This window comes from Molossus molossus, unplaced genomic scaffold, assembly GCF_014108415.1.
Source record: "Molossus molossus isolate mMolMol1 unplaced genomic scaffold, mMolMol1.p scaffold_m16_p_4, whole genome shotgun sequence".
NCBI classification, from domain to species: domain Eukaryota; kingdom Metazoa; phylum Chordata; class Mammalia; order Chiroptera; family Molossidae; genus Molossus; species Molossus molossus.
Window position 1 is genome coordinate 123536557 of NW_023425377.1, and position 27638 is coordinate 123564194.

Below are 27638 nucleotides of genomic sequence, written 5' to 3' on the forward strand. Positions count from 1 at the left end.
TAAGAAATGATTCTCTTTGGCGATAGCCATCAGCAGGAAACAAGTCACTTCAGGGCTCAGACAGGTAGTGCTGGCCCGGCATAGACAGAGCTGGATTTATTTGGGGTTAGCAAATTAGTCACTTGAGAGGTTCATTACTTTAGGTCCCTCAGGTACTGTAGAGCAAATTGCTGCTGCAGCCTTTCCTACGGTGATACTTCACGGGAAGGTCTCTGCAGCAACCCTGCTTGGCTCATTAAACACCGAGTAGAGCAAACATCCTGCCTGTAATCGTCTCTGGACGCCTCTGAGCTCATAAAGCAGCAAGTGCCAGCGCCATGTGTGAGGTTCAGATGTGCGTCACATCGTGTCTACTCTGCACGGCTTTTGAAAACAGAGCTAGAATCACGACAGTCAAGGAGATTTCCCAGCAGCTTCTGTCCTACACACACCCAGAACCCGAGCGGCTCAGACACCCCTTCCCCTAGTGACCATCGAGTTGGAAGTTCTATGAGTCTTTTCTTTTATAAGCTAAAGTTGTTGCCTTTTGTTACTGGCTCTTTCTTCAGAGCACATCAAATAAATGATTCTCAGTCTGAAAATATGTTTTTTTGAATACACTATATCTTTGGGGAATCAACATGACAGCAACCTCAGAATCAAAATGATTCAGTAATATAGCTGTTTCGATTGATATAAATGTTGTTTCCACCTTGTGTTGCTGACAAAAATGACAAAATACCATGGCCCCTTCCCTAAGACTCAATCCCATAAAAGTCAGAAATGCAAGAGAGACATCAGTGAATAATGAACACTAAAAAAAAAAAAAAAATTCTGATAGGTGCTAGCAGTGAGGGAGGTATAAACGGAAGTGCCCCTCTGCAGCAAACGGAAAGTAATATACACATATAAACACCCCCCCCCCCAAGAATGAAAGGGGCGGCTGTGCACAGAAAAGAACGACAGGTGGCCCTGACCTGAGGGATGTGACTAGCTGACCTCTCTGCACTAGATATCCAGAAAAGGTAAAAAATAAAAACGAAGGAGTCTGAGATGAGAATCCAAGCCCACGTTTGCCTCACTTCACTCTTGATAGCAAATGAAAGTGGAAAATGAAGAGTGAATTAATATTAGTTCCAGGAAACAGAGAGTGAGCCATCCGTGGGCTTTTCTGGGAGATATAAAACAGATGGATCAAATTCACAACAACAAAAAAACACAACTGGAATAAAGATCTTGTGATCAACAGAGGAGTCAAAAGAACAGACTATCACACATCTTTTTTTTTTTATCCTCACCTGAGGACATTTTTCCATTTTCTGTTCAGACAGAGTGGGAGGGAGAGAGAGGAAGAGAGAGAAACATTGACGTGAAAGGGACACATCGAGTGGCTGCCACCCACATGACCCAACCAGGGCCGGGGACAAACTGCAACCAAGGTACGTGCCCTTAGCAGGACCCGAACCTGGGTCTCTCTGGACCGCAGGCCGACGCTCCAACCGCTGAGCCAAACCAGCCAGGGCCATCAAACATTTTTTTTCTATTCAAGTCCAGCACGCGGACGCTGGAAATGCACACGGGCCAGGTGTCAGAATGTGAGTCCTCGACCAGTGTCAACCAACATCAAGCCTCCAGCCACATGTTACAGGACACGCAGTCTGTCTGGAAGGAACAGCCGTGAGTCTTGATGCCCTAGGAAGCCACTGGACTGATACGTGAGCATAGCTGGGTGAAGGGAGAAACCCTTACCCATGGACGCTCACGTATCAGTAAAACGCAGACCCTCAGCAAGTTAGGCGTGCCCAGGGGCTCTTCTCAGAGAACCCGTTTTAGGTGTGAAGTAAGGAGAGGCCTTTTCAGAAGGCAAAACGATTCTTCTAGGTAGATCCCCGTTCAAAACGTTTTTGTAAAAGCCCCCAGTGTGGCTGGAACCAGATGAGAACTGAAAGCTTCGTATTTCTCAGCACATTTCAGAGCAGCCGCACTGGGACGGATCAGCAGAAATGCCCGGACTAACAGCGTCTCCGAACAGGCTGCCTCCCCTTCGAAATCACATGGGGGATTTATTGGAATTCTATTAAATTATAGGTTAATTTGAGCAGAAATGGCACCCTTACCATAGAGAGTTTTCTGATTCAGAAACATAATATGTGCTTCCATGTAATCAGCAAAACCAGATGGACACAGTTAAAGAAATACCTCCAATGCTCACCCTGAAGCATCGTATTCCCTGCTGGTTTTGCATAAATATTTATTTGCGAGCCTGAGCGTTAAAAGCTCCGTTTCTCCCTGTGCCGTCCTCTTCCGTGGCGACTGTGAACGCGGCGTGTTTGAGGTGGCCACGCTTCAAGAAACACGAGCCTGGGGTCACGGCTGGGGGCAGGGCGGCCGGGAAGACCCGCCCAGCCCACTGCGCACCGTGAAATGAGCAAGCGATGAACCTGTATTGCATTAAGCTGCCAAGATTTGGGGATTTCTTTGTTACTGCAGCGTGATCTGTTCTTTCATGTTTATTCTAACAATCTACTCCAGAGCCCCGAAGCAGAGTGCCTATGTAACCGAGGACTTAGGACTTGGGGACCCCTCCAGAGAACTGATGCGAGAGGCTCACCAGCTGACCGTGCGTGTTACCAGCGGTGACACATCCGGACCCGCTATCTGATGCGATCACTGAGAGGCAGACCACGTGCCCGCCGCGTGAGAAGCTCTAGGGGGAAAGGGTTGAAAATACCAGATTCGTGTGTTTAGACTGTTACTGGCTGTGTTGAACAAGTTACTGCAGGAAAAGGATGAGTTTGGAAAAGAACTGTGTGGTTTGCAAACGGTTCTCTTAGGGACAAAGAGCTCGGGACGGTGTAAGTTTGGAAAGTCGAGCTGCTTCTGCGCTAACGGGGCGGGAAGTGGATCTGAAGGAGGCTGTAAGCAGTACTGTCCAGGGAGATACTTCTCAGGGGCAGCAGGAAAGGCTGAGACTCAGGGTACGCCCTTCTCATCTGTTTTGTTTCCAGGGAGGCTGACGTGTCAGGCCTTGCATTGAGAAAGAGAGGTTTGGAGGCAAAAAAGCAAAGAAATGAACTAAATCACTTGTCTTTTCATTCGCCTGTGAGTGCCCTCCGAGGGGCCGTCTCTCAACCACAAACAGTGGTTTGTTACCTCTTCTGATACTGAATTTCACGTGTCAACTTGACGGGACCACAGTGCCCAGGGATTTGGTCAGAAGTTTTTCTGGATGCTTCTGTGAAGGTGTTCTTAAATGAAATTAACATTTAAATCCGGGGATTTTGATTAAAGCAGATTACCCTCCATAATGTGGGTGGATCTCATTCAATCAGTTGAAGACCTTCGAAGAACAGAGACCGATCTCTCCCAAGCAAGAAGAAAATGTAAACACAAGCATTTTAAAGAGTGCATGAATGAATAAATGCATGAATGTCTACTTGTTGCGGCCTCCACACGGGTCTTTAAACATGAGATGAACTTTGGTCTAGAGCTACACCCTTCTGAAACCCGAGCGGTCACTGCTGGATGTGTAAGGCTTCGTCAACATGTGCCTTTCTTCTGGTGGCCGGGGAGGCAAGCGCACCACACTGCTGCCGCCGGGTTCCCTTACGCTCATGTCAGCTTGCTGGCTAACGATGGACAACCCAAGGGAAGGTTAACCCTCTGAACCCCCGATGCTCGAACTAAGTAAGATAATAGTTGCCCCATTGTAAAGGCCCTGTGTCCACTTCTCCCCCTAGAGTTGTTGGGGTGCAAAAGCAATGAAGCCCCTAGAAGACAGTTTTCCAAGTCCCAAGCTGGAGACGCCAAACACTTCCGCAAGGCCAAAGGTGGACGGCAAGAGGTGAGTATTGCAATTTCCCTTTCTCCCTGCGCACATGTGAAATGTCTCCACCCTCTTTCCCCTCATTTCGAAAAAATGTTTTATTCTCGAGAAATACCCTTCACTCAGCGAAACTTCTTGTTAGGTTTTTTGTGTGGTTGAGGCTCATCACCAAGACGGGGTTTTGAGAAAAGTGGGGAAGGAGATGAGAGACCAAGAGTGGGAGAGAAAGAGGAAAGAAAATAAAGTGTCTTCCCTTTAAGATTAAGGTCTGATTCTCATTAGAACCGTCTCTTTTCTTTCTTCTAGTCCCTGGAAATATAAGCCCAGCAGTTATTTTAATGGGTGATCTAATTCATGCCACTGCCTCCAAGAAGAATAAAATCTAAACCATACAGGATAAATAATAGACTAGCTTATTCTTAAAATTGTCCAAAGGAGGAGATTCCACAGTTTTCTGTCTCCATATTCATAAAAAGAACTTGTTTCCTGCTATTAACTTAAATTCAATTTTTTCACTTTCTTCTCTCTTCTCTTCTTTCTTTCTCCCTCTCTTCCTCCCTCCTGTTTCTCCTTTTCTTCCTCCATCCCTGCCTCTGTCCTCTTGTTTCAATTCTATCTTCCTTTCCTCCCTCTTTTCTTCCTTCCTTCCTATTTGTCTTCTTCCTTTTCTTTTCTTTTTTCCTCTGGTTGTACTAGTCTGCTTAGGCTGACATAACACAATACCAGGGGCTGGGTGGCCTAAATAACAGAAATATGTTTCCCCACAGTCTGGAGGCGAAAAGTCAAAGATCAAGGTGTGGTCAGAGTTGGTTTCTGGTGAGGCCTCTCCCCCGGACTTGTAGGTGGCCCCCTTCTTGCTGCGTCCTAACATGACCTCGTGTGTGTGTCATTGGAAACGTCACTTCACTTCTTCGAATGTTCATCTTTGTCCATACAAAGGCTTCTGGGATTGTGGTGTTCACGTCCTGTGCAAAGGTATCAATGTTTTCAGCACCGGAGGAACGGAGCCCAGGTGGGGAGCCCCTGCGGAGGGTCCACCCGCGTCGGGAAGAGGGCTGCCTGCACGTTCGGTGACGCCACCAGGAAAGCTTTGACCAAGGAGTCTTGGCAGAGAGAATTCCCCCCGAGACAGAAGCAGGCTCCGAGGCTGATCTCAGTGGGCAGCAGCCGCCAAGTCTGACTGTACCTTTCTGTCCCATGGACATGCCTCTCTCTCTTAGCTAAAGGGGGGCTATGTGGGGGGACAGAGACAAAAGCACCATGTCCCTCTGACACCCTGTGGAGCATCCATGGATCAATGATGCTCAGGTGGAATCGGTATAACAGACGGTCCCTGTGGAGAAGAGGCCTTTTCCCCACGTCTGCAGGAAAACGGCGGTTCCCACGCACAGGTGACTCCAGCAAACTGGGGAGGTCAGCGCAGCCGCAGTTCTGCGCAGCCGTTGCTCCGCGCAGCCGCAGCAAAGGAGGTGAGACCCCCCAGTGAGCAGCTCCCCCAGCACAGACCCCCGGTGCTCAGGCTGGACTCCCAGCAAAGTGACTCCTGCCCACGAGTGTAGACCCACAAATAAACACTTCAGGCAAGTTGACTTAGACACAACGTTGGGGACAGAACATGTCCCACAGTGCAGGTTTGCAGAAGGTGCTCAGTTCACAAGCCCACAGTGCAGGTTTGCAGAAGGTTCTCAGTTCACAAGCCCACAGTGCAGGTTTGCAGAAGGTTCTCAGTTCACAAGCCCTAGTGCAGGTTTGCAGAAGGTTCTCAGTCCACAAGCCCACAGTGCAGGTTTGCAGAAGGTTCTCAGTCCACAAGCCCACAGTGCAGGTTTGCAGAAGGTTCTCAGTTCACAAGCCCACAGTGCAGGTTTGCAGAAGGTTCTCACTTCACAAGCCCACAGCGCAGGTTTGCAGAAGGTTCTCAGTTCACAAGCACTTGTGCAGGTTTGCAGAAGGTTCTCAGTTCAGAAGCCCACAGCGCAGGTTTGCAGAAGGTTCTCAGTTCACAAGCCCTAGTGCAGGTTTGCAGAAGGTTCTCAGTTCACAAGCCCACAGTGCAGGTTTGCAGAAGGTTCTCAGTTCACAAGCCCACAGTGCAGGTTTGCAGAAGGTTCTCAGTTCACAAGCCCACAGTGCAGGTTTGCAGAAGGTTCTCAGTTCACAAGCCCTAGTGCAGGTTTGCAGAAGGTTCTCAGTTCACAAGCCCACAGCGCAGGTTTGCAGAAGGTTCTCAGTTCACAAGCCCTAGTGCAGGTTTGCAGAAGGTTCTCAGTTCACAAGCCCACAGCGCAGGTTTGCAGAAGGTTCTCAGTTCAGAAGCCCTAGTGCAGGTTTGCAGAAGGTTCTCAGTTCACAGGCCCACAGTGCAGGTTTGCAGAAGGTTCTCAGTCCACAAGCCCACAGTGCCGGTTTGCAGAAGGTTCTCAGTTCACAAGCCCACAGTGCATGTTTGCAGAAGGTTCTCAGTTCACAAGCCCTAGTGCAGGTTTGCAGAAGGTTCTCAGTTCACAAGCCCTAGTGCAGGTTTGCAGAAGGTTCTCAGTTCACAAGCCCACAGTGCATGTTTGCAGAAGGTTCTCAGTTCAGAAGCCCTAGTGCAGGTTTGCAGAAGGTTCTCAGTTCACAAGCCCACAGTGCAGGTTTGCAGAAGGTTCTCAGTCCACAAGCCCACAGTGCAGGTTTGCAGAAGGTTCTCAGTTCACAAGCCCACAGTGCAGGTTTGCAGAAGGTTCTCAGTTCACAAGCCCTAGTGCAGGTTTGCAGAAGGTTCTCAGTCCACAAGCCCACAGTGCAGGTTTGCAGAAGGTTCTCAGTTCAAAGCCCACAGTGCAGGTTTGCAGAAGGTTCTCAGTTCACAAGCCCTAGTGCAGGTTTGCAGAAGGTTCTCAGTCCACAAGCCCACAGTGCAGGTTTGCAGAAGGTTCTCAGTTCACAAGCCCACAGTGCAGGTTTGCAGAAGGTTCTCAGTTCACAAGCCCACAGTGCAGGTTTGCAGAAGGTGCTCAGTTCACAAGCCCTAGTGCAGGTTTGCAGAAGGTGCTCAGTTCACAAGCCCACAGTGCAGGTTTGCAGAAGGTTCTCAGTCCACAAGCCCACAGTGCAGGTTTGCAGAAGGTTCTCAGTTCACAAGCCCACAGTGCATGTTTGCAGAAGGTTCTCAGTTCACAAAACCTAGTGCAGGTTTGCAGAAGGTGCTCAGTTCACAAGCCCTAGTGCAGGTTTGCAGAAGGTTCTCAGTTCACAAGACCACAGTGCAGGTTTGCAGAAGGTTCTCAGTTCACAAACTCTAGTGCAGGTTTGCAGAAGGTGCTCAGTTCACAAGCCCTAGTGCAGGTTTGCAGAAGGTGCTCAGTTCACAAGCCCACAGTGCATGTTTGCAGAAGGTTCTCAGTTCACAAACCCTAGTGCAGGTTTGCAGAAGGTGCTCAGTTCACAAGCCCACAGTGCAGGTTAGCAGAAGGTGCTCAGTTCACAAGCCCACAGTGCATGTTTGCAGAAGGTTCTCAGTTCACAAGCCCTAGTGCAGGTTTGCAGAAGGTTCTCAGTTCACAAGCCCACAGTACAGGTTTGCAGAAGGTTCTCAGTTCACAAGCCCACAGTGCAGGTTTGCAGAAGGTTCACAAGCCCTAGTGCAGGTTTGCAGCAGGTTCTCAGTTCACAAGCCCACAGTGCAGGTTTGCAGAAGGTTCTCAGTTCACAGGCCCACAGTGCAGGTTTGCAGAAGGTTCTCAGTTCACAAGGCCACAGTGCAGGTTTGCAGAAGGTGCTCAGTTCACAAGCCCACAGTGCAGGTTTGCAGAAGGTTCACAAGCCCTAGTGCAGGTTTGCAGAAGGTTCTCAGTTCACAAGCCCACAGTGCAGGTTTGCAGAAGGTTCACAAGCCCTAGTGCAGGTTTGCAGAAGGTTCTCAGTTCACAAGCCCACAGTGCAGGTTTGCAGAAGGTTCACAAGCCCTAGTGCAGGTTTGCAGAAGGTTCTCAGTTCACAAGCCCACAGTGCAGGTTTGCAGAAGGTGCTCAGTTCACAAGCCCACAGTACAGGTTTGCAGAAGGTTCTCAGTTCACAAGCCCACAGTGCAGGTTTGCAGAAGGTTCACAAGCCCTAGTGCAGGTTTGCAGAAGGTTCTCAGTTCACAAGCCCACAGTGCAGGTTTGCAGAAGGTTCACAAGCCCTAGTGCAGGTTTGCAGAAGGTTCTCAGTTCACAAGCCCACAGTGCAGGTTTGCAGAAGGTGCTCAGTTCACAAGGCCACAGTGCAGGTTTGCAGAAGGTGCTCAGTTCACAAGCCCACAGTGCAGGTTTGCAGAAGGTTCACAAGCCCTAGTGCAGGTTTGCAGAAGGTTCTCAGTTCACAAGCCCACAGTGCAGGTTTGCAGAAGGTGCTCAGTTCACAAGGCCACAGTGCAGGTTTGCAGAAGGTTCTCAGTTCACAAGCCCACAGTGCAGGTTTGCAGAAGGTGCTCAGACAAGGCCACAGTGCAGGTTTGCAGAAGGTGCTCAGTTCACAAGCCCACAGTGCAGGTTTGCAGAAGGTGCTCAGACAAGGCCACAGTGCAGGTTTGCAGAAGGTGCTCAGTTCACAAGCCCACAGTGCAGGTTTGCAGAAGGTTCTCAGTTCACAAGCCCTAGTGCAGGTTTGCAGAAGGTGCTCAGTTCACAAGCCCACAGTGCAGGTTTGCAGAAGGTTCTCAGTTCACAAGCCCACAGTGCAGGTTTGCAGAAGGTTCTCAGTTCACAAGCCCACAGTGCAGGTTTGCAGAAGGTTCTCAGTTCACAGGCCCACAGTGCAGGTTTGCAGAAGGTGCTCAGTTCACAAGCCCACAGTGCAGGTTTGCAGAAGGTTCTCAGTTCACAAGCCCACAGTGCAGGTTTGCAGAAGGTTCTCAGTTCACAAGCCCACAGTGCAGGTTTGCAGAAGGTTCTCAGTTCACAAGCCCACAGTGCAGGTTTGCAGAAGGTGCTCAGTTCACAAGCCCACAGTGCAGGTTTGCAGAAGGTTCTCAGTTCACAGGCCCACAGTGCAGGTTTGCAGAAGGTTCTCAGTTCACAAGCCCACAGTGCAGGTTTGCAGAAGGTGCTCAGTTCACAAGCCCACAGTGCAGGTTTGCAGAAGGTTCTCAGTTCACAAGTCCTAGTGCAGGTTTGCAGAAGGTGCTCAGTTCACATGCCCACAGCGCAGGTTTGCAGAAGGTGCTCAGTTCACAAGCCCACAGTGCAGGTTTGCAGAAGGATCTCAGTTCACAGGCCCACAGTGCAGGTTTGCAGAAGGTTCTCAGTTCACAGGCCCACAGTGCAGGTTTGCAGAAGGTTCTCAGTTCACAAGCCCACAGTGCAGGTTTGCAGAAGGTTCTCAGTTCACAGGCCCACAGTGCAGGTTTGCAGAAGGTTCTCAGTTCACAAGCCCACAGTGCAGGTTTGCAGAAGGTTCTCAGTTCACAAGCCCACAGTGCAGGTTTGCAGAAGGTTCTCAGTTCACAGGCCCACAGTGCAGGTTTGCAGAAGGTTCTCAGTTCACAGGCCCACAGTGCAGGTTTGCAGAAGGTGCTCAGTTCACAAGCCCACAGTGCAGGTTTGCAGAAGGTTCTCAGTTCACAAGCCCACAGTGCAGGTTTGCAGAAGGTTCTCAGTTCACAAACCCTAGTGCAGGTTTGCAGAAGGTTCTCAGTTCACAAGCCCACAGTGCAGGTTTGCAGAAGGTTCTCAGTTCACAAGCCCACAGTGCAGGTTTGCAGAAGGTTCTCAGTTCACAAGCCCACAGTGCAGGTTTGCAGAAGGTTCTCAGTTCACAAGCCCACAGTGCAGGTTTGCAGAAGGTTCTCAGTTCACAAACCCTAGTGCAGGTTTGCAGAAGGTGCTCAGTTCACAAGCCCACAGTGCAGGTTTGCAGAAGGTGCTCAGTTCACAAGCCCACAGTGCAGGTTTGCAGAAGGTGCTCAGTTCACAAGCCCACAGTGCAGGTTTGCAGAAGGTTCTCAGTTCACAAGCCCACAGTGCAGATTTGCAGAAGGTGCTCAGTTCACAAGCCCACAGTGCAGGTTTGCAGAAGGTGCTCAGTTCAGAAGCCCTAGTGCAGGTTTGCAGAAGGTGCTCAGTTCACAAGCCCACAGTGCAGGTTTGCAGAAGGTGCTCAGTTCAGAAGCCCACGTGCAGGTTTGCAGAAGGTGCTCAGTTCAGAAGCCCACGTGCAGGTTTGCAGAAGGTTCTCAGTTCACAAGCCCACAGTGCAGGTTTGCAGCAGGTTCTCAGTTCACAAGCCCACAGTGCAGGTTTGCAGAAGGTTCTCAGTTCACAAGCCCACAGTGCAGGTTTGCAGAAGGTTCTCAGTTCACAAGCCCACAGTGCAAGTTTGCAGCAGGTTCTCAGTTCACAAGCCCACAGTGCAGGTTTGCAGAAGGTTCTCAGTTCACAAGCCCACAGTGCAGGTTTGCAGAAGGTTCTCAGTTCACAAGCCCACAGTGCAGATTTGCAGAAGGTGCTCAGTTCACAAGCCCACAGTGCAGGTTTGCAGAAGGTGCTCAGTTCAGAAGCCCTAGTGCAGGTTTGCAGAAGGTGCTCAGTTCACAAGCCCACAGTGCAGGTTTGCAGAAGGTGCTCAGTTCAGAAGCCCACGTGCAGGTTTGCAGAAGGTGCTCAGTTCAGAAGCCCACGTGCAGGTTTGCAGAAGGTTCTCAGTTCACAAGCCCACAGCGCAGGTTTGCAGAAGGTTCTCAGTTCACAAGCCCTAGTGCAGGTTTGCAGAAGGTTCTCAGTTCACAAGCCCTAGTGCAGGTTTGCAGAAGGTGCTCAGTTCAGAAGCCCACGTGCAGGTTTGCAGAAGGTTCTCAGTTCACAAGCCCACAGCGCAGGTTTGCAGAAGGTGCTCAGTTCACAAGCCCACAGTGCAGGTTTGCAGAAGGTTCTCAGTTCACAAGCCCACAGTGCAGGTTTGCAGAAGGTTCTCAGTTCACAAGCCCTAGTGCAGGTTTGCAGAAGGTTCTCAGTTCACAAGCCCACAGTGCAGGTTTGCAGAAGGTTCTCAGTTCACAAGCCCACAGTGCAGGTTTGCAGAAGGTGCTCAGTTCACAAGGCCACAGTGCAGGTTTGCAGAAGGTGCTCAGTTCACAAGCCCACAGTGCAGGTTTGCAGAAGGTGCTCAGTTCACAAGCCCACAGTGCAGGTTTGCAGAAGGTTCTCAGTTCACAAGCCCTAGTGCAGGTTTGCAGAAGGTTCTCAGTTCACAAGCCCACAGCGCAGGTTTGCAGAAGGTGCTCAGTTCACAAGCCCACAGTGCACGTTTGCAGAAGGTTCTCAGTTCACAAGCCCTAGTGCAGGTTTGCAGAAGGTTCTCAGTTCACAAGCCCACAGTGCAGGTTTGCAGAAGGTTCTCAGTTCACAAGCCCACAGTGCAGGTTTGCAGAAGGTTCTCAGTTCACAAGCCCTAGTGCAGGTTTGCAGAAGGTTCTCAGTTCACAAGCCCTAGTGCAGGTTTGCAGAAGGTTCTCAGTTCACAAGCCCTAGTGCAGGTTTGCAGAAGGTTCTCAGTTCACAAGCCCACAGTGCAGGTTTGCAGAAGGTTCTCAGTTCACAAGCCCTAGTGCAGGTTTGCAGAAGGTTCTCAGTTCACAAGCCCACAGTACAGGTTTGCAGAAGGTTCTCAGTTCACAAGCCCTAGTGCAGGTTTGCAGAAGGTGCTCAGTTCAGAAGCCCACAGTGCAGGTTTGCAGAAGGTGCTCAGTTCAGAAGCCCTAGTGCAGGTTTGCAGAAGGTGCTCAGTTCAGAAGCCCACGTGCAGGTTTGCAGAAGGTTCTCAGTTCACAAGCCCACAGTGCAGGTTTGCAGAAGGTGCTCAGTTCACAAGGCCACAGTGCAGGTTTGCAGAAGGTGCTCAGTTCACAAGGCCACAGTGCAGGTTTGCAGAAGGTTCTCAGTTCACAAGCCCACAGCGCAGGTTTGCAGAAGGTGCTCAGTTCACAAGCCCACAGTGCACGTTTGCAGAAGGTTCTCAGTTCACAAGCCCTAGTGCAGGTTTGCAGAAGGTTCTCAGTTCACAAGCCCACAGTACAGGTTTGCAGAAGGTTCTCAGTTCACAAGCCCGCAGTGCAGGTTTGCAGAAGGTTCACAAGCCCTAGTGCAGGTTTGCAGAAGGTGCTCAGTTCAGAAGCCCACAGTGCAGGTTTGCAGAAGGTGCTCAGTTCAGAAGCCCTAGTGCAGGTTTGCAGAAGGTGCTCAGTTCAGAAGCCCACGTGCAGGTTTGCAGAAGGTTCTCAGTTCACAAGCCCACAGTGCAGGTTTGCAGAAGGTGCTCAGTTCACAAGGCCACAGTGCAGGTTTGCAGAAGGTGCTCAGTTCACAAGGCCACAGTGCAGGTTTGCAGAAGGTTCTCAGTTCACAAGCCCACAGCGCAGGTTTGCAGAAGGTGCTCAGTTCACAAGCCCACAGTGCACGTTTGCAGAAGGTTCTCAGTTCACAAGCCCTAGTGCAGGTTTGCAGAAGGTTCTCAGTTCACAAGCCCACAGTGCAGGTTTGCAGAAGGTTCTCAGTTCACAAGCCCTAGTGCAGGTTTGCAGAAGGTTCTCAGTTCACAAGCCCACAGTACAGGTTTGCAGAAGGTTCTCAGTTCACAAGCCCACAGTGCAGGTTTGCAGAAGGTTCACAAGCCCTAGTGCAGGTTTGCAGAAGGTTCTCAGTTCACAAGCCCTAGTGCAGGTTTGCAGAAGGTTCTCAGTTCACAAGCCCACAGTGCAGGTTTGCAGAAGGTTCTCAGTTCACAAGCCCTAGTGCAGGTTTGCAGAAGGTTCTCAGTTCACAAGCCCTAGTGCAGGTTTGCAGAAGGTTCTCAGTTCACAAGCCCAGAGTGCAGGTTTGCAGACAGTGCTCAGTTCACAAGCCCGGAGAGCCAGGCCCATTGGGGAGGGGGACGGGCAACATAGCCCAGCCCTGGAGAGAAACGTGCCCTAGGCGTCTGCCCTTCAAACTGTCTTCTGTGGAGCATTAACTGCCCACGAAGCAATGATGGCACATTTGAGAGCACTTGCCAGAATGTTAAGAAAAGACAAGAGGTAGGGAAAAATCAAGACAGTCGATAGACCAAAGGACGAAAGAATGGAGAAAACGCCAGGAGAGCCACCCATTCCTGAGTGGAGAATTGAGAACAGTTGGAACGGAAGAGTGAGCGCAGGTAGCCAGTGCCAGCCATCCCCGCCACTTCCGCTTCGACGTTGGTGGCTTCACTCTCTCCCGGTTTTTTCAAATATATTCATTAAAAAGTTGATCAAGACAGTGAAACTGATACCGCGCGCTCGGTTGTCTGAGTGAGTGATACACCCTGCGTTACAATTCCAATCAAGTTCCTGTCCGTGCGGACGGTAGGCCTCTGCATTCGAGCGCCCCGGATCCTTCAACGCCAGGTGCCCCGCTGGAGTCGGCAGCGGATTAACCGCGCTAACCGAGGGACGACTGTCTAATGAAGGAAGGGAGCTGACTCCGACACGAAGCCTCATTTTCTAGGAAGTTGTAACAGTCACAGGCTCTCCAGGAGACCACCGCATCCTCCAAAGAGAGACCGGCTCCCCGAGCAGCAGGAAGCGCCGCTCTGCAGCCTCCCCACGGGGCTGCCAGCCTGGGGCCGGGGTTACTGGCCAGAGGAATCCAACAGGGGACAAGTCCTCTGCTAGGCGCATGCTCAGTAGGAGCCCAGAGCACCATAAAGGGGAGGAGTCCAGCCTGGGAAAAGGATCAGGTTGGTTAAGGGCATGAATCCCTGGAAGATCCGGGAGAGGGATTGGATAGGGGGAGTGCCCAGCACAGCCTGTAAAGAGCCAGGAAAGAGATTGGTTGGCTTGAAGAAGAGCCTGCTCCTCCCCAAGCCCGAGATAATATAATCGAAGCTTAACAAAGGCCTAGGGTGCCTTGGCCCTTTGTTCACAGGTGCTCTCTCCGCAGCCGAGGCCGGCCTGGCAGTCCAGGGGCCCGGGGGCAGCGCTGGTCACAGCCCAGGCACAGCCTTGGCGGACGTGCAGATGGGGAAAGGGACGCAGAGAAGTTCTGCATCTCTGGGCCCTGGTCCTCCTGTGCTTGGTGACGTCAAGTGTGGCTTTGCAGCCCCAGAGACTGGACTTACTCCGTAGTGAGATGGAGCTGAGCCATCTGGGCACGACGACACATCATGCACCTGGGAACAGGCCTTGGTTTGGATTCCAACAAGTCTTACCACGACCTCAGCCTCCTGTGCATGGATCCCCGAGATGCTTCCCGCGACTCCGTGGGAGAACCCTATTTCCACTGGCAACAGAAGGAGTAAAAAATAATTAAGGAAAGCTTACCTGAACCGAAAACTAGTCTCTGTTGATACCTGATCCAACTGTGTGTCAGGCAATTACTACATGTCTTTACCTGATTTATCTCATTTAATTCTTAAAATAATCCTCTGAGTTAGTTTGCATTAGTCCCATTTAGAGAGTAGGGAACTGAACCTTGGGATCATTAAGTAGTTGCTCACGAAACTGCTTCCAGGACTATATGACAGAGAAGACAATATTCTTAATGTGTTTATATATTTTCTTTTTTAGACATGGATAGTTAAAGATCTTACCATAGACTCCTGGAAAAAACATTATTAGCTCAGTCACATTTTTGAATGACTACACATAACAGTAGGAAAAGCCTCTAAGCAGAATTAATGTATTTCTTATAAAGGAAAAATAGTGGGCCATTGCAGACGTCTTCTGTTAAACACAAATATCAGAAAGCAAATGGAACAATGACTGCGTAGTTTTGAGAGAAAAAGACAGAACCAATGTGCCCTTTGTACTTAAAGGCAACATGCAAAGAGTCATAAAAAATACATGCAAAGAGTCATAAAAAATATGATACAGGTAAGTCTTTTAAAATCTGAGGACCTAGAGATGAAAAAAATTAAAAACTGTAGGCAAATATAAACAATTATAAATCTAACTACAAAATTAAAGGCACAGTTTTATGTATTTATTTATTTTCTTTATTGATTTTAGAGAGAGAGGAAGAGAGGAGAAAGAGAGAGATAAAACATCAATGAGAGAAAACACATCTATTGGCCGCCTCCTGCATGCCCCCCACTGGGGATTTGGCCCATAACCTGGGCACGTGCCCTGACTGGGAATTGAACCGGTGACCTCTTGGTGCATGGGTCGATGCTCAACCACTGAGCCACACCAACAGAGCTAAAGGCACAGTTTTAAAATACATTTTTTAAAAGATTAAAATACATCATTTCACATTCAGTAATTTAGTGTATTAATTTGGATTTAAAATAATAAAGTTTCTCATATGATGTGAAAAAAGATGAACCCTAATTTTTTATAGCACATATTTCTTAAAAGTTATAGAGTAAAAGTATAAGCCAGAGAAAGATTTATTAGGCAAAGGTTATGAAATCAATGCAAACAAGTGATTTCAAGATAAAGATAATATGTATATACATATATTAAACAAGAGGGTTATCTAATACTGATAAGAAGAAATAACAGCTATGAAAGTTTATAGCAGAATAATATTTCATAGAGTTATATATACAAAATCAAAACCTACAAAATGAAGTAAAATGAACTGACATATTGTAGTGAAAACTTTAACATATATTTAAATCTTTTATGGTTTAAGTAGGCCCAAAGTAATGAGAATATAGATCTGTATATAATCTGAATAAGTTTGCCTAATAATAGATATGCATAGGACTCTGTACACTTCACATTGAAAAAGCCGTTTACTGAGGTTCCCTGTTACATTAACAAATGTTATCGTCACAGTAGAAAAGAAAAACCTTAAGTCCAAAAATGCTGAAAATATATATATTTCAAGAAATGCAAGAAAAATTTAAGTTATACATAAAATATTAACAACAAAAAGGCCAACATATATAGATTTGAAAACAGATCCTAAGTAACTGCAGTTCCAGAGAGGTATTTAAAATTACAAGTAAAATATATTTAGACTCTAGAGGTATGAGTGCTACATTTTAAACCTCTGGTTACCCAAAGCTGTGTGCAGGGCTGAAATCATAACTGTAAATATGTTGGCTCTTAAAGAACCCTTTGATTCTCAGCCTGCAGTCCTATTTCTGGACCACTCTTACTCCCACTTCCCCTGGATAAGGTAACTCCTCCTCGTTACAATAATTTCTAAGCATCATCTAGCTTTCCACACAAATGTGACTTTTCCCAGGAAGCCCTACCCTACCTCCCAAACCATTTCAGTTTTTGATTTTATATATTTTCATAACATTATTTGTAACACATTTTACTTATTTTGATTACTGATTTATAAAACAAGAACAGGTTGCTCTGAAAAAGGAGCAGGAACAAAGGAGTTAATAGAAATTAAAACTACAGTTGCCCAAATGTAAAAATAAACACAGGACTTAGAAGATATGTTTGAGGAACTCCAACCAATTAAGCCACACTAGCCAGGGCCAACAGAATGAATTTTTAAAGTTCATTTTATATAAATTTGAAAACAACATGAATGGGAACATTCAAGATGAGATAAAAATTATGTCCAGGTACTTTTTTTTTTTTCACTTTTAACTATTTTCCAGGATGGTACTAGCCATTCTCCTGAGCGTGGGGAGCCTCCGGAGCCATGGAAGCAGGGGGCAGGGACTAGACTAGGGGGAGGCAAGTGAGGCACTTAGCTCAGGTAGAGAAGTTAAGTGGGTGCCAAAAAAATGCAGCAACCAAGATAAATAATATTTAATGCAATATTTTTAAAAATAAAAATTAAAGCAAAAAATCCATGGTGAACAAAATATCAGAAATTTTAATAAAGACACGATCAGTATTCCCAGCTTTTCTTTCGCTTCGGGTTTCAGCATGGTTCGGCACAGCGCTGCTGGTGTGAACAGAATTTAGAATCTGTGGCTTCTCAATAAGGGGTTCAAAGTCATTACTCCCCTCACGTTCTACCAGCCAAAGAGGGTCTGAGGTAAGGATCAGAACAGAATGCATCCTGGAAAGAGATTCAGTTGAGCAGACCTGTGACCCCATGCGAGGAAGTAGGGGTGCTGCCCCCCTCATGAGGGTTTTGTGAAGCATCTGCTTCTATTAGTGCTGCTACATACACGTTCACTGGGAGTCTGGACAGGTAGGTTGAGGGAGAGCACAAGCATCCGCAACTCTGAAGAGCAGGGGCATAGAGACTGCCTCAGGGGGCTCAGCAGAGGGTACTGCCCAGGGCCTGACCCGTGCACCCCTGCCCCAGGAGAAGGGACTGCTACCTGTGCTGCTGTCCAGAAGGTGGCGGGCACCTACGGCTCCTGCACTACCACACGCAATGAAGAGGCAGAAACCATTGTGGTGTACCAGGGGGCACAGCAGCCACAGGAAGGACAAGCACTGCCCCTGAGCAGGTGACTCGCAGCGTCCGAGGAACTACTGAACCGCTGGATACAGAGAAGACAATTGGCCCATAAGGTAATAACACAAACACATAAGGAAGGTCAATGGTGGCACTTACACACACACACTATCACAACCTTGCTGGGACTGACAAACTACAACATGATTTCTAAATTAAAAGAAAAAAAAAGAGGTGAATTGAAGAGACAACAATTAAATAAAACTGAATGACCAAATGGAGTGCGATTTAATAACATAGAGGAAGAAATACAAATATTATGACAAACGTAAAGGAAAATAAACAAGAGTTGGATGAAGATTTAGGGGGTACAACTACTATATTGATAAACATCCATAACTGGAATAAATGACAAAAAGATCAGGCACAGAATCAAACAAGTTGTATTCATCTAATGGATTCAGAAGAAAATCAGAGCCCTGGTCGGTTTGGCTCAGCGGTTCGAGCGTCGACCTGTGGACCAGAGAGTCCTGGGTTTGGTTCCCGCTAAGGACACATACCAGGAGGAGGAGGAGGAGGAGGAGGAGGAGGAGGAGGAGGAGGAGGAGGAGAAGAAGAAGAAGAAGAAGAAGAAGAAGAAGAAGAAGATCAGATGAATCAGAGTACACAGCAGAGCGACTAATAACATTCTCCAAGAAGGATGCGGATCTCCCAGCCTCCGAGGGTCTCACTACAGTCTATACGCTTGGTTAACAGCATCTGAGCAGATCAGACTGTCTGAGAGCATACCTGTTGTCTCTAAACTTGGACACATGAGCCCAGAGCATTCCAGAATGGAGCCTTGTCTGGAAACCTGCTGGAGACCTCACCTGGGCCAGTCAACCTCCTCAGCCTTGAGATAAACAATGATTGCTCCAGGGCAGCACTCAATACTCTGGCTTGAAACAGCCTCCCCAGCTCCATCTGACTTCCTTCCTGAGTGCTGTGCCGTCCCCAGGGGTTTCTAGGAGACTCCAGCTGCGGGGCCCACCCTGCAACGAGACCTGAAGAGGGAACATGGGAGTGCCAGAGGAGGGAAAGCCACACCTGTCAGAAAGGAAACCATTAAGCCAGTAACATTGCAAATTTTCTCTGAACGCAAGAAAGACCGGAACTGTCAGATAACAAGGGCTTACTGAGTTCCAGGTAGGGCTCATCAGAAAGGCACCTGTTAATAACTACATATATCCTGGTAAAGTTCCTGAATTCCAAAGAGACATCTTAATGAGCTGCCAAACAAGAAAACAATGGCATGTGGCCTTGAACTTCTTATCTGCAACAGAGGAAGTAAGAAGGGAACTGATCACTTGTCATTGTGAAAGACAAGGTATGTGTGGATATGCAAGAATTCGAAAACGATAAAGAAGGTGTACGCCTTTGGAGGCCATTACTAGATGGAAAACTCTAACCAAACAAAAAACTCATCAGAACAGAATCCCCAAGAAAGAAGATGAGGTGAGAGAATTACCGAGAGGATGAGCTTTGAAATTAGGGTGGTTATATTTCATTTTTATAGGACGGAAAGAGTTCGTCCATCTGGGACCAGCAGAGCCAAACACTTGACTCCAGGAATCTCAGTGGAGAAGTATTGGCTGCTTTATCATGAATGGTGCCATCCGGGACAACAGGAAGCTGATGCTCAACAGCGCCACCTCCCCTGATGGTGTGTGGTTACGGATTCTGTAGGGTAAGTTACCAGACTGTGTGGGTTAGGGGTTCGGAGTTGTTGTGGGAGATGATTTGTCAGAGGTGAAGTAAGGGTGATGAATCACTTCTTCGTTTCCTGAGGACAGCACTAGTCCTTTTCAGTGTCCCTCTGTCCAGTCTCGTGAGAAAGTAGCCAGGGGGTCATTCCACCAGGGCTCAGGAACTGAAACATAACAGGCTGAATGTTATCTTTAGCCTGCCAGAGGCCTGGACGTGTGACCATTAGTCAGGTCTTCTGTTGTCTCAGGGTTTTCTTGATTATCTGGGGAAAGGCCAGATCACTGAGGAATACACACACACACACACACACACACAGGGTGAGGCAAAAGTAGATTTACAGTTGTGAGTATGTGAAACACAGAGTCTGTTCTTGCATTATTATTTATTAATTATTGTATTATTTTTTACTTTTTTATCCTAAAAATCAATGGATATTTTTCCATTGATTTTTAGATAGAGTGGGAGGGGGGAGGGAGAGATAGAGAGAAACATCGATGTGACAGAGACACATAGATTAGTTGCTTCCTGCACAACCCTGATGGGAAGCAGGGATAGAACCTGCAAAAGAGCCTCGTGCCCTTGACCAGGAATGGAACCTTACACTCTAACCAGTGAACCAAACTGGCCAGGGCTAATTATTGTATTATTTTTCCCATATGAACAATTGTAAACCTATTTTTGCCCCACACTGTATATAGAGAGGATTTCTAGAGCTTGGATTTAAAAATAAATTTGAGCCCGGCTCAGTCATTGAGCATTGACTCCTACACCAATAGGTCACTGGTTTGATTTCCGGTCAGGGCATATGCCCAGGTTGTGGGCCCAATCCCCAGTGAGGGGCATGCAGGAGGCAGCCAATCGATGTTCTCTCTCATTGATGTTTCTATCTCTCTCTCTCTCCCTTCCTCTCTCTCTAAAAATCAATAAAGAAAAAACACATTTAAAAAAAAATTTAATCAAAATTATAAGAACCCTCTGTTTCAATTTCAGGCTATTGAGATATAAGAAAATAAGATGTGCTCAACTTCTGCGTTCCCTCCTTTTAGAGAACGCTACATGCCCTAGGCCTCATCTTTCACTCTGCTCACTGGCTAGGAAGTGGGGGAAATCAGAGCAAACTTGAAGGATATATATTGAGGATGAGAGAGTCACTCCACCAACCACAAGCTGACCGCATCGGGATTATTAAACAACAGTGTTTGATCCCCTGTGTTTAAGGGCCCTTTGAAACAGCAGCTTAGCTCAATTAATATATTTGTCTGACCCATATGAAATTGCTGTTGTTCATTTCACAGTTGTTGACCTTGGGGAAAATGGCAATTCTCTGTGATTCTATCTAATGGTTTCTATTAACTAGATCAGTTGAATTTCTGTATTATAATCTGAAAAGGCTCCTAGTATCTGTTCTTCTCCCACCTTTTTTTTAAAGGAGGAAATAATGAGGCTCTAAGTCAATCTTATTCTTTCAAGAGAGAAGGATTTCTTTGTAAACCAAGAGATGAGAGAACAAGGAAAGTGATAGGAAGAAAAATTACTATGATTATATAGGAATTTTTAAATAAATATTTACCCAGAATTTTTACTTGTTTTTAGTAGGAATGCTGGTTCAAATAGCCTAGTAGTTCTATTACCAGTAATTAAGGTCATATTTTTAATATTAAATGAGCAAAAATGTTGCAGTAGAGTCGGATATCTCTGACACATCAGTACTTACCCACTTCACCTGCCTCCGCTCCTCCCCATTATTTTATTTATATCCTCTGATTTACACCAGTACTGAGGAGCCAACTTGAACCATGAACACAAAGTTCCAGTAGACTGTTGGAACTCTAATTCCTGTGTGAAATGCCACAAACTCAATGGCTCTGGATTTCCAGACATTTTATTTGATACTTGAATCTCTCTGCTTTATTGCAAGATGTTCCTCAACTTGATATTAAAATAAATCTCCAAAAAATGTGTCCCAAATACATTTTGCTTGATGATTAACATCTTTCCAAGCCAGTAATTTGACAAAACGTATGAGGTAATTATAACAGGAAGAATAATAAAATGAGAACATATCTCACGCCATATAACTATCAAAGAAAACGAGATCCTCTTCTGAGAACATGAAGGACAAAGCTACATATTAGTCAGCGATCAGGAATGCAGAACAGCCCAGTCTTTCTACGAACACAACATGAAGTTGTCCTTGCACGCCTTGTGTCTTTCCTTTCTCGTTCGTTCTTCCTTTGAGAGAATTCACAAAAGAAATTCTTTGTACATGATGTCTCCTTCATGGACTCTTAAAAGTCTTGGCACCATCCACGCAGAATGTACCATGAAGCATTCCTTTGTATTGTACACAGTTCCATGGGAAGGAACTTATGCAAATTATAATCACAGACAAAACATATCCTGGTGACATCATGATTTCACTGAAAACTTTCCAACACTGAAAAAAAAAAAGCCATGTTTCTTCCATCCTTCCCCTCCCCCACCAGCGGCAACAGGCGCATCCAGCTGTTGTTTGCACAGCAGGGCGCATGCGCGGCACCACCCTCTCTGCCCCTGTCCAGCCACCAGAGAGCTGCGATGGGCTCCTCACGGCAGGGGCCAGGCTGCAGGTCTCCGTTCCATAGCGCCTTTCTGATTACGATTTTTGAGAAGTTATTAAAAATAATAAACAAAGAATTCAGAGCAAATGTTATTAAGGAATCCACATTCTTGCTTGCCATCCCGACAAAATACTGAACAGTGACAAGCTGCGATAACAATGAATATGCAATTGAAATCATAAGCCGAATAAATTAAAACCACTAAGAATTTCATCGCAAGAGGATATATCAAATTCGAAACAAAATTTTCAACTGATTTTGGTGGGGAAATCGAAAATATGGTAGTTCCCAGCTTCATCGTTGTGGTCTTGAGCAGCAATTACTTTGGCCAATGCAGATTAAAAATAGTAAATGCAATTGTTTTTTTCTTGCAGGGAACTATTCCTCCCAGTGCCATCATTATTCTAGTATCCTACAATAAAATAGTTACCACGTTGGCCCAAAATCCTGAAGAAGATTTTTTAAAATGCAGAGAAATGGCCCAGCCGCTGTAGCTCAGTGCGTGAGCTTCGACCCATGCACCAAGAGGTCGCCGATTCGATTCTCAGTCAGGGCACATGCCCAGGTTGTGGGCCGGATCCCCAGTGGGGGGCGTGCAGGAGGCAGTCAATCGATGTTCTCTCTCATTGATGTTTCTGTTTCTCTCTCCCTCTCCCTTCCTCTCTCTCTAAAACCAATAAAGGAAAAGAAAAAGACACTGATTTAAAAAAAATGCAGAGAAATGTTTTTTGATTACATGACCAGGCGTTTGGGTCCATATCCTCCCACACACAAAAGAAATGTCTGAGCCCCCCTGAGCAGAGACTACAAGGTGCCTAATACAGTGTCTGGTACTTATAGTTTTGCGATATGTATTGTTGCAAAATAAATCACACACCCTAATTTGAATGTGCAGGATTCTTGGAGAAATAGGTAAAAACATAAATACATGTTTTCTTCACAGTCATCTTTTTACATAAACCTCAATCTGAAATAATGAGACTGTTGTGAAAAGATATTTTTACTAAACCTGTGTAACAATTAATTGAACTAAAAATTAGGAGGAGCGTTTCTGTTCCAAGACTTGATCGGCCCATTTCCTTAAATAAAAATCATAATGCTGACTTATAACCTGTTGAAGATGAGTCAGAAGACGGTGGGTGGAAATACTAAAAAAAGTAAACAAAGGCAAGGCCCACCTTGATGTTCTTTGGTCTTCAGTCAGTTTTCTTAACGTTTGCTTGCTTTCTTCTCCTGAACAGTAAGAGTCGGACTTGAACCTGTGGCCTTCCGGTCTGTTGGCCCCAGTGACCATTGTTCACAGGGCCCGGCAGAAGCAGGGCGTCACTTCAAGGCCTGGCGGTGGGTCTGGCGTCCCTCGGGCAGGGCTGAGGAGGCCCCAGCAGTCCGATGAACAGCACCCTGGGCACCGGAAACCAGACTGTAGCCCTGGCTGGTGTGGCTCAGTTAGCTGAGCATCATCCTGTGCCCCGAAAGGTCGCCTGCTCAGTTCCCAGTCAGGGCACATGCCCAGGGTTCCGGTTCAGATCCCTGGCACCAGTCGGGGTGCCTCTCTGAAAAAGAAAAGAGACTGTAATCATGTGTTATTGTAGAAGAAAAGGTCCTTGGATGCTTGAGATAGCACCATGGAAACCCACGGCTGACAGCTTCTGAGTTACAGAAGCAAAGTGTCCCTGGAGCACGGCAACCCCCAGCCTGTGTGGGAGGCAGTCAGAGCCCAGCGGAGCAGGGAGTCACGGACAAAGGGGGGGGGGGGCGGGAGGGGCAGCAGAGACCAAGGCACAACTGTGCAGAGGTGGCAGCAGGGTGTCCTGGACGGACATCAGGACCCGCGGCTGGCGGGGGCAGTGGGAGCAGCTGTGGGCACATCTGTAGGCAGGGGTGGGTGAGCTGGGGAGCTCCGGTGAGGCTGAGCAGAGCAGCCTGCTCGGGGAGGACCCAAAGGCAAGGCTGGAAACAGTCAGAGCAGTGGAGCCGGGAGAGGATGAGAGCCGCAGTTACTCCGGACTCGGACCCGTTCCTGGGCCCTGAATCATGTCAATTGGAGACCCTCACACGATGATGGAAATTGAGTTTTAAATTAGAAAAGTGGTGAGAGGGGTCAGAAAGAAGAGTAATTTGATTTATCAAATTAAAGAAATGTGATCCATCCTGCAGCCTAGAAGAGATTGTTATACCTCAGCCTCACCAATGCAACGTAATTACTCCTCTCTGCAAAGGGAACGGCAGCTTCTCACTTCTCGTCCGCTGACCCCATCACCTCAGCTGTCCCGGCAGCCCCCCACCGGCCACCGTGGGGTCCCTGTGAACCACCTAGACCATGGTCCTTCAGGGAACCAGCTTAAATCGCCGCCGAGTCTTTACCTGTTTCAAATGCCTGGTGCCTGGTCAGGGGCCTGGCACAGCCTCGTCACTGCCTGTCACTCGTGGTGTCATTCTTTGCTCTTTTTATCCCTTTTTGAGTCCACGGCAAAACATCTGCTTTTTTGTACCAGGTCAAATTCAGGGCAAATAAAAAAATGTTTGCTACCTTCATTTTTTTTTCTATTCAAAATAAGTACAGCTTTTTTCTTTTTTTTAATTCATTCCAGAAAAAGTTTAATATTCTACCATGTACACTGTCTACTTTATTCAATAGAAAAATTCCATTGAGAAAAGTGGCAAGGTTTTCAAGCATCATAATATATTTAGGTATTTTATTTGAGAGTGAAAAACATGAACACAATATGATATATATGTGTTTGTGTGTATATATATATATATTATATAGGAAATATATTATAAATAGATTTATATTCTCATGATTGCAATTATATAACAATACTCCTAAATATAGTCATCAAGAAAACTGAAAATAAATTCACTAGATTTTTTTCTGATGCATATAAGGCACTTATATCTCCTATTCCACCTTATATCAGATTTGTTGTGTGTTTTAAGAAAAATCTTTTTAAAATCCATTTGATTTCTGTAGGATCTGCAGTGATGTCCCATTTTCATCCCTGATATTAGAATTTTGTGATTTCTCTCTTTTTACTTTCATCTGTCTTGCTAGAATTTATAAATTTTATTAACCATTTTAAAAACCACCTCATGATTTTGCAAAATTTTTCAGTTCTGTCTCTTGGCTATTTCTTTGATTTCTGCTCTTATTATTTCTTCCACCTGAGTTTAATCTTCTCATCCTTTCCTAACTTCTTAAAATAGTTTTATGATAAACTTAAGGCAATTACAATGGTTTCTTAATGGAAAAACTTAGATCATTAATCTTAAGTCATTATTCCTTTCTAATATAATCATTTAAATGTATAAATTTCCTGTCCTGGCCAGTTTGGCTCAGCAGTTGGAGTGTCAGCCTGCGGACCAGAGAGTCCTGGGTTCGGTTCCCACTAGGGGCACATACAAAAAAAAAAAGATTAAAAAAATGTATAAATTTCCCTCTAAGTATTATATTAGCTTCATGCCACAAATTTTGACATGCTGTATTTTTATCAGCATTCAGTTCAAAATATTTTCTAATTTCTTAGATTTCTTCTTTCATCTGTGGGTTATTCAGAAGTTGATTGATTAATTTTCAAGTATTAGAACTTTTCTAGATATCTTATTCACTTATAACATAATTTCACATGGTCACAGAATATAATTACTAGTACTATTTAGCCCTTTGAAATTCACTGAGACTTGTTTTGTGGCTTAGTATGACCTATCCTGGTTCATATAGATTCTATTAGCTCTGTTTCTCTGGGGAAACTTGACTGTAATTACTGCTAGAGGTGTGTTAAAAATCTCTGAATATTATTATAGGCTTGCCTGCATCTCCCTTCTAATCTATCAGTTATCGATTCATGTATGTCCAAATTCTGTTTTTAGGCACATACACATTTAAATTAGTTCTTCCTGATGTATTCATCCTTGTGGCTGATGTTACATAGTTACTCGGCTTTATTATTGATTGTATTCATATGATATATAATTTTTCATCCTTTTACTTTTAAATTGTTTGTGCCTTTGTTGTTAAAATGTACTTTTGGAAAGAGCATAGAGTTGGGTCTTTCTGCTTTATATGACTGACACCATTGCCTTTTAATAGGAAACCGGTTCATTTACATTTAACGCAACTATTGGTTTGGTTACATCTAGGTCTGCACTTTGTGCCTCTTTTTTCCTTTATTTTTTTTCTCATGTTTTTGTCATTGTTACTTATTTGTTTCTTCTTTCCTGCTTCTTTTGAGTTAGTTATTTTTAGTATTCCATTTTTATTTCTCCATTGCCTGTTCAGTATTCTCTCTTTACATCGTTTTACAGGTTGAGCTAGGAATTACAATATGTCTTTACGTTATTACAGACTAAGTAGAGTCAGTGTTGAACTACTTCACATGTAATATATAGGACCCTTGTAACAATGTGATCCAGTTTACCACCTCTATTCTCTGAGCAATATTGACTTAATTTTTGCTGTGTATGGTCATACATCTTGTAAAGCAGTTGTATTTTACGAAGGGTTATTTTGCCTCCCAGCAGACATTTTGCAATATCTAGAGACATTTTTGATTCTCACAGCTGTGAGAGGGAGCTGTTGACAACTAGTGGATAGAGGCCAAGCATGCTGCTAAAAGCCTTACAATGTACAGGATGGTCCCCCCAAAAGAAAGAATTATCCATCACAAAGTATCTGCAGTGCTGGGACAGTGGAGTTCAAACAAATAGGGCTTAATCCAGTTACTTAAGAGTTTCAGCTAATAAAGGACATTTCTTAAGCATATTCAGGGATCTTCTAAACACATTGATATGCAAACACGGTGTTAAACTCTCTAAGTTCATACCAGGTACTTACTAGCCCATGATCAATCACTGAGTTTCCCAAGTGAATGAATCGCAGGATGTGATTCCACAGGAGGAATTTAAAGGCAATTGGCAAGAAGCCAGGGTTCTCAACCAGGGGGTCTCCTGCCAGCTGGGTTCTTTTCCCTCTCTCCCCTGGCATGCAAATACCAGCCAAGTAATCACCGCTGGGTTATCTTCCTCTAAGACTAGAAGAGGAAGACATAAAAGAATTCCAGCAAAGTATGCTTGCATGTTACATAAATCTTAATAATTTAAACCTTTCTGCGCAAAGCGATTACACGTTTGTTAAAGTACAATGTGTGGTTTCCTTGTTCAGTGAGCTCTGTTCGCTCTATTAGACACACTGATAAAATGACAAGGACGTCAAGGTGGGCAGAGAGCAGAGGATTTGGAGCTAGACCTGGGCGTGAACCCCTGCACCGCCCTGAAGTCCGACCTGTCCCCCCAGCACTCCCCCAGTCCCGTCTTACTCTCGCTTTCCAAATCTGTGAAATGGAGAAAGTCCCTCTCTGGAGGGTTGAGAAGCCACTGTCCAGGGCGAGGAAAGAACTTAGCCAGTCCAAGGCTTTGTTCTGTCTTGGGACACGGGATCGCTGGGCCTGTGACTGGTCCCGGTGCACGAAGAATAAATCTCTAGGAAACTGGAGTCTGTGCTGAGGGGTGTAGCACAGGTGACGGCCCTTGTGCCCCTGGAGACACAGCCGCCCCGCTGAGATAAGGTCCAGGGCCCTGGGTCACAGATGACTCCTTTCAACTAAGCTCGCAGGGAGCGGGGCGGGGGGGGGGGGGGCAGCTCACTCCTTCCCCTCACCCCAGGAGAAAGCTGTGAGTTCATTCTTGGAAGGGGCTGGTGAGCTGCCACCTGCTGCCAGTCAACTCCTTCTCCAGATGTCACCAAGGCCACAGCTCCCGGCCTGCCTGGCGCAGGGGGACCTGTCTCCCCACATCCTGAAGTCGGGACTGCGACACAGACCTTCGGACGGCACTGGGCCCTCAGTTTCCCAGGGCAGCCTCCAAACTGGCAGCAACTCTCAAGTCACCTCCTCTCCTGCCAGCCTCAGAGGTTGAGGAGAGGGGCCTTGTCTAGTCCTGGGAGAACCATCAAATCAGACCCCGCTCGCGCGCACACACACGCACACTCGTGTGCACACACTCACACTCACATGCACACACGCGCACACTTGCACAGACGGCCCATCTCCCCTCGCAGGCTGAGCCCAGCTGCGGCCCACCGGGCACCCCGTCATGCCAACGTCCCCTGTGCGGAGGCCGTCGCGCCAGGCAGGCAGGCTGTTTCCGCACGTCTGACCCTACAGGCCCGATCTGCGCGCAGCCCAG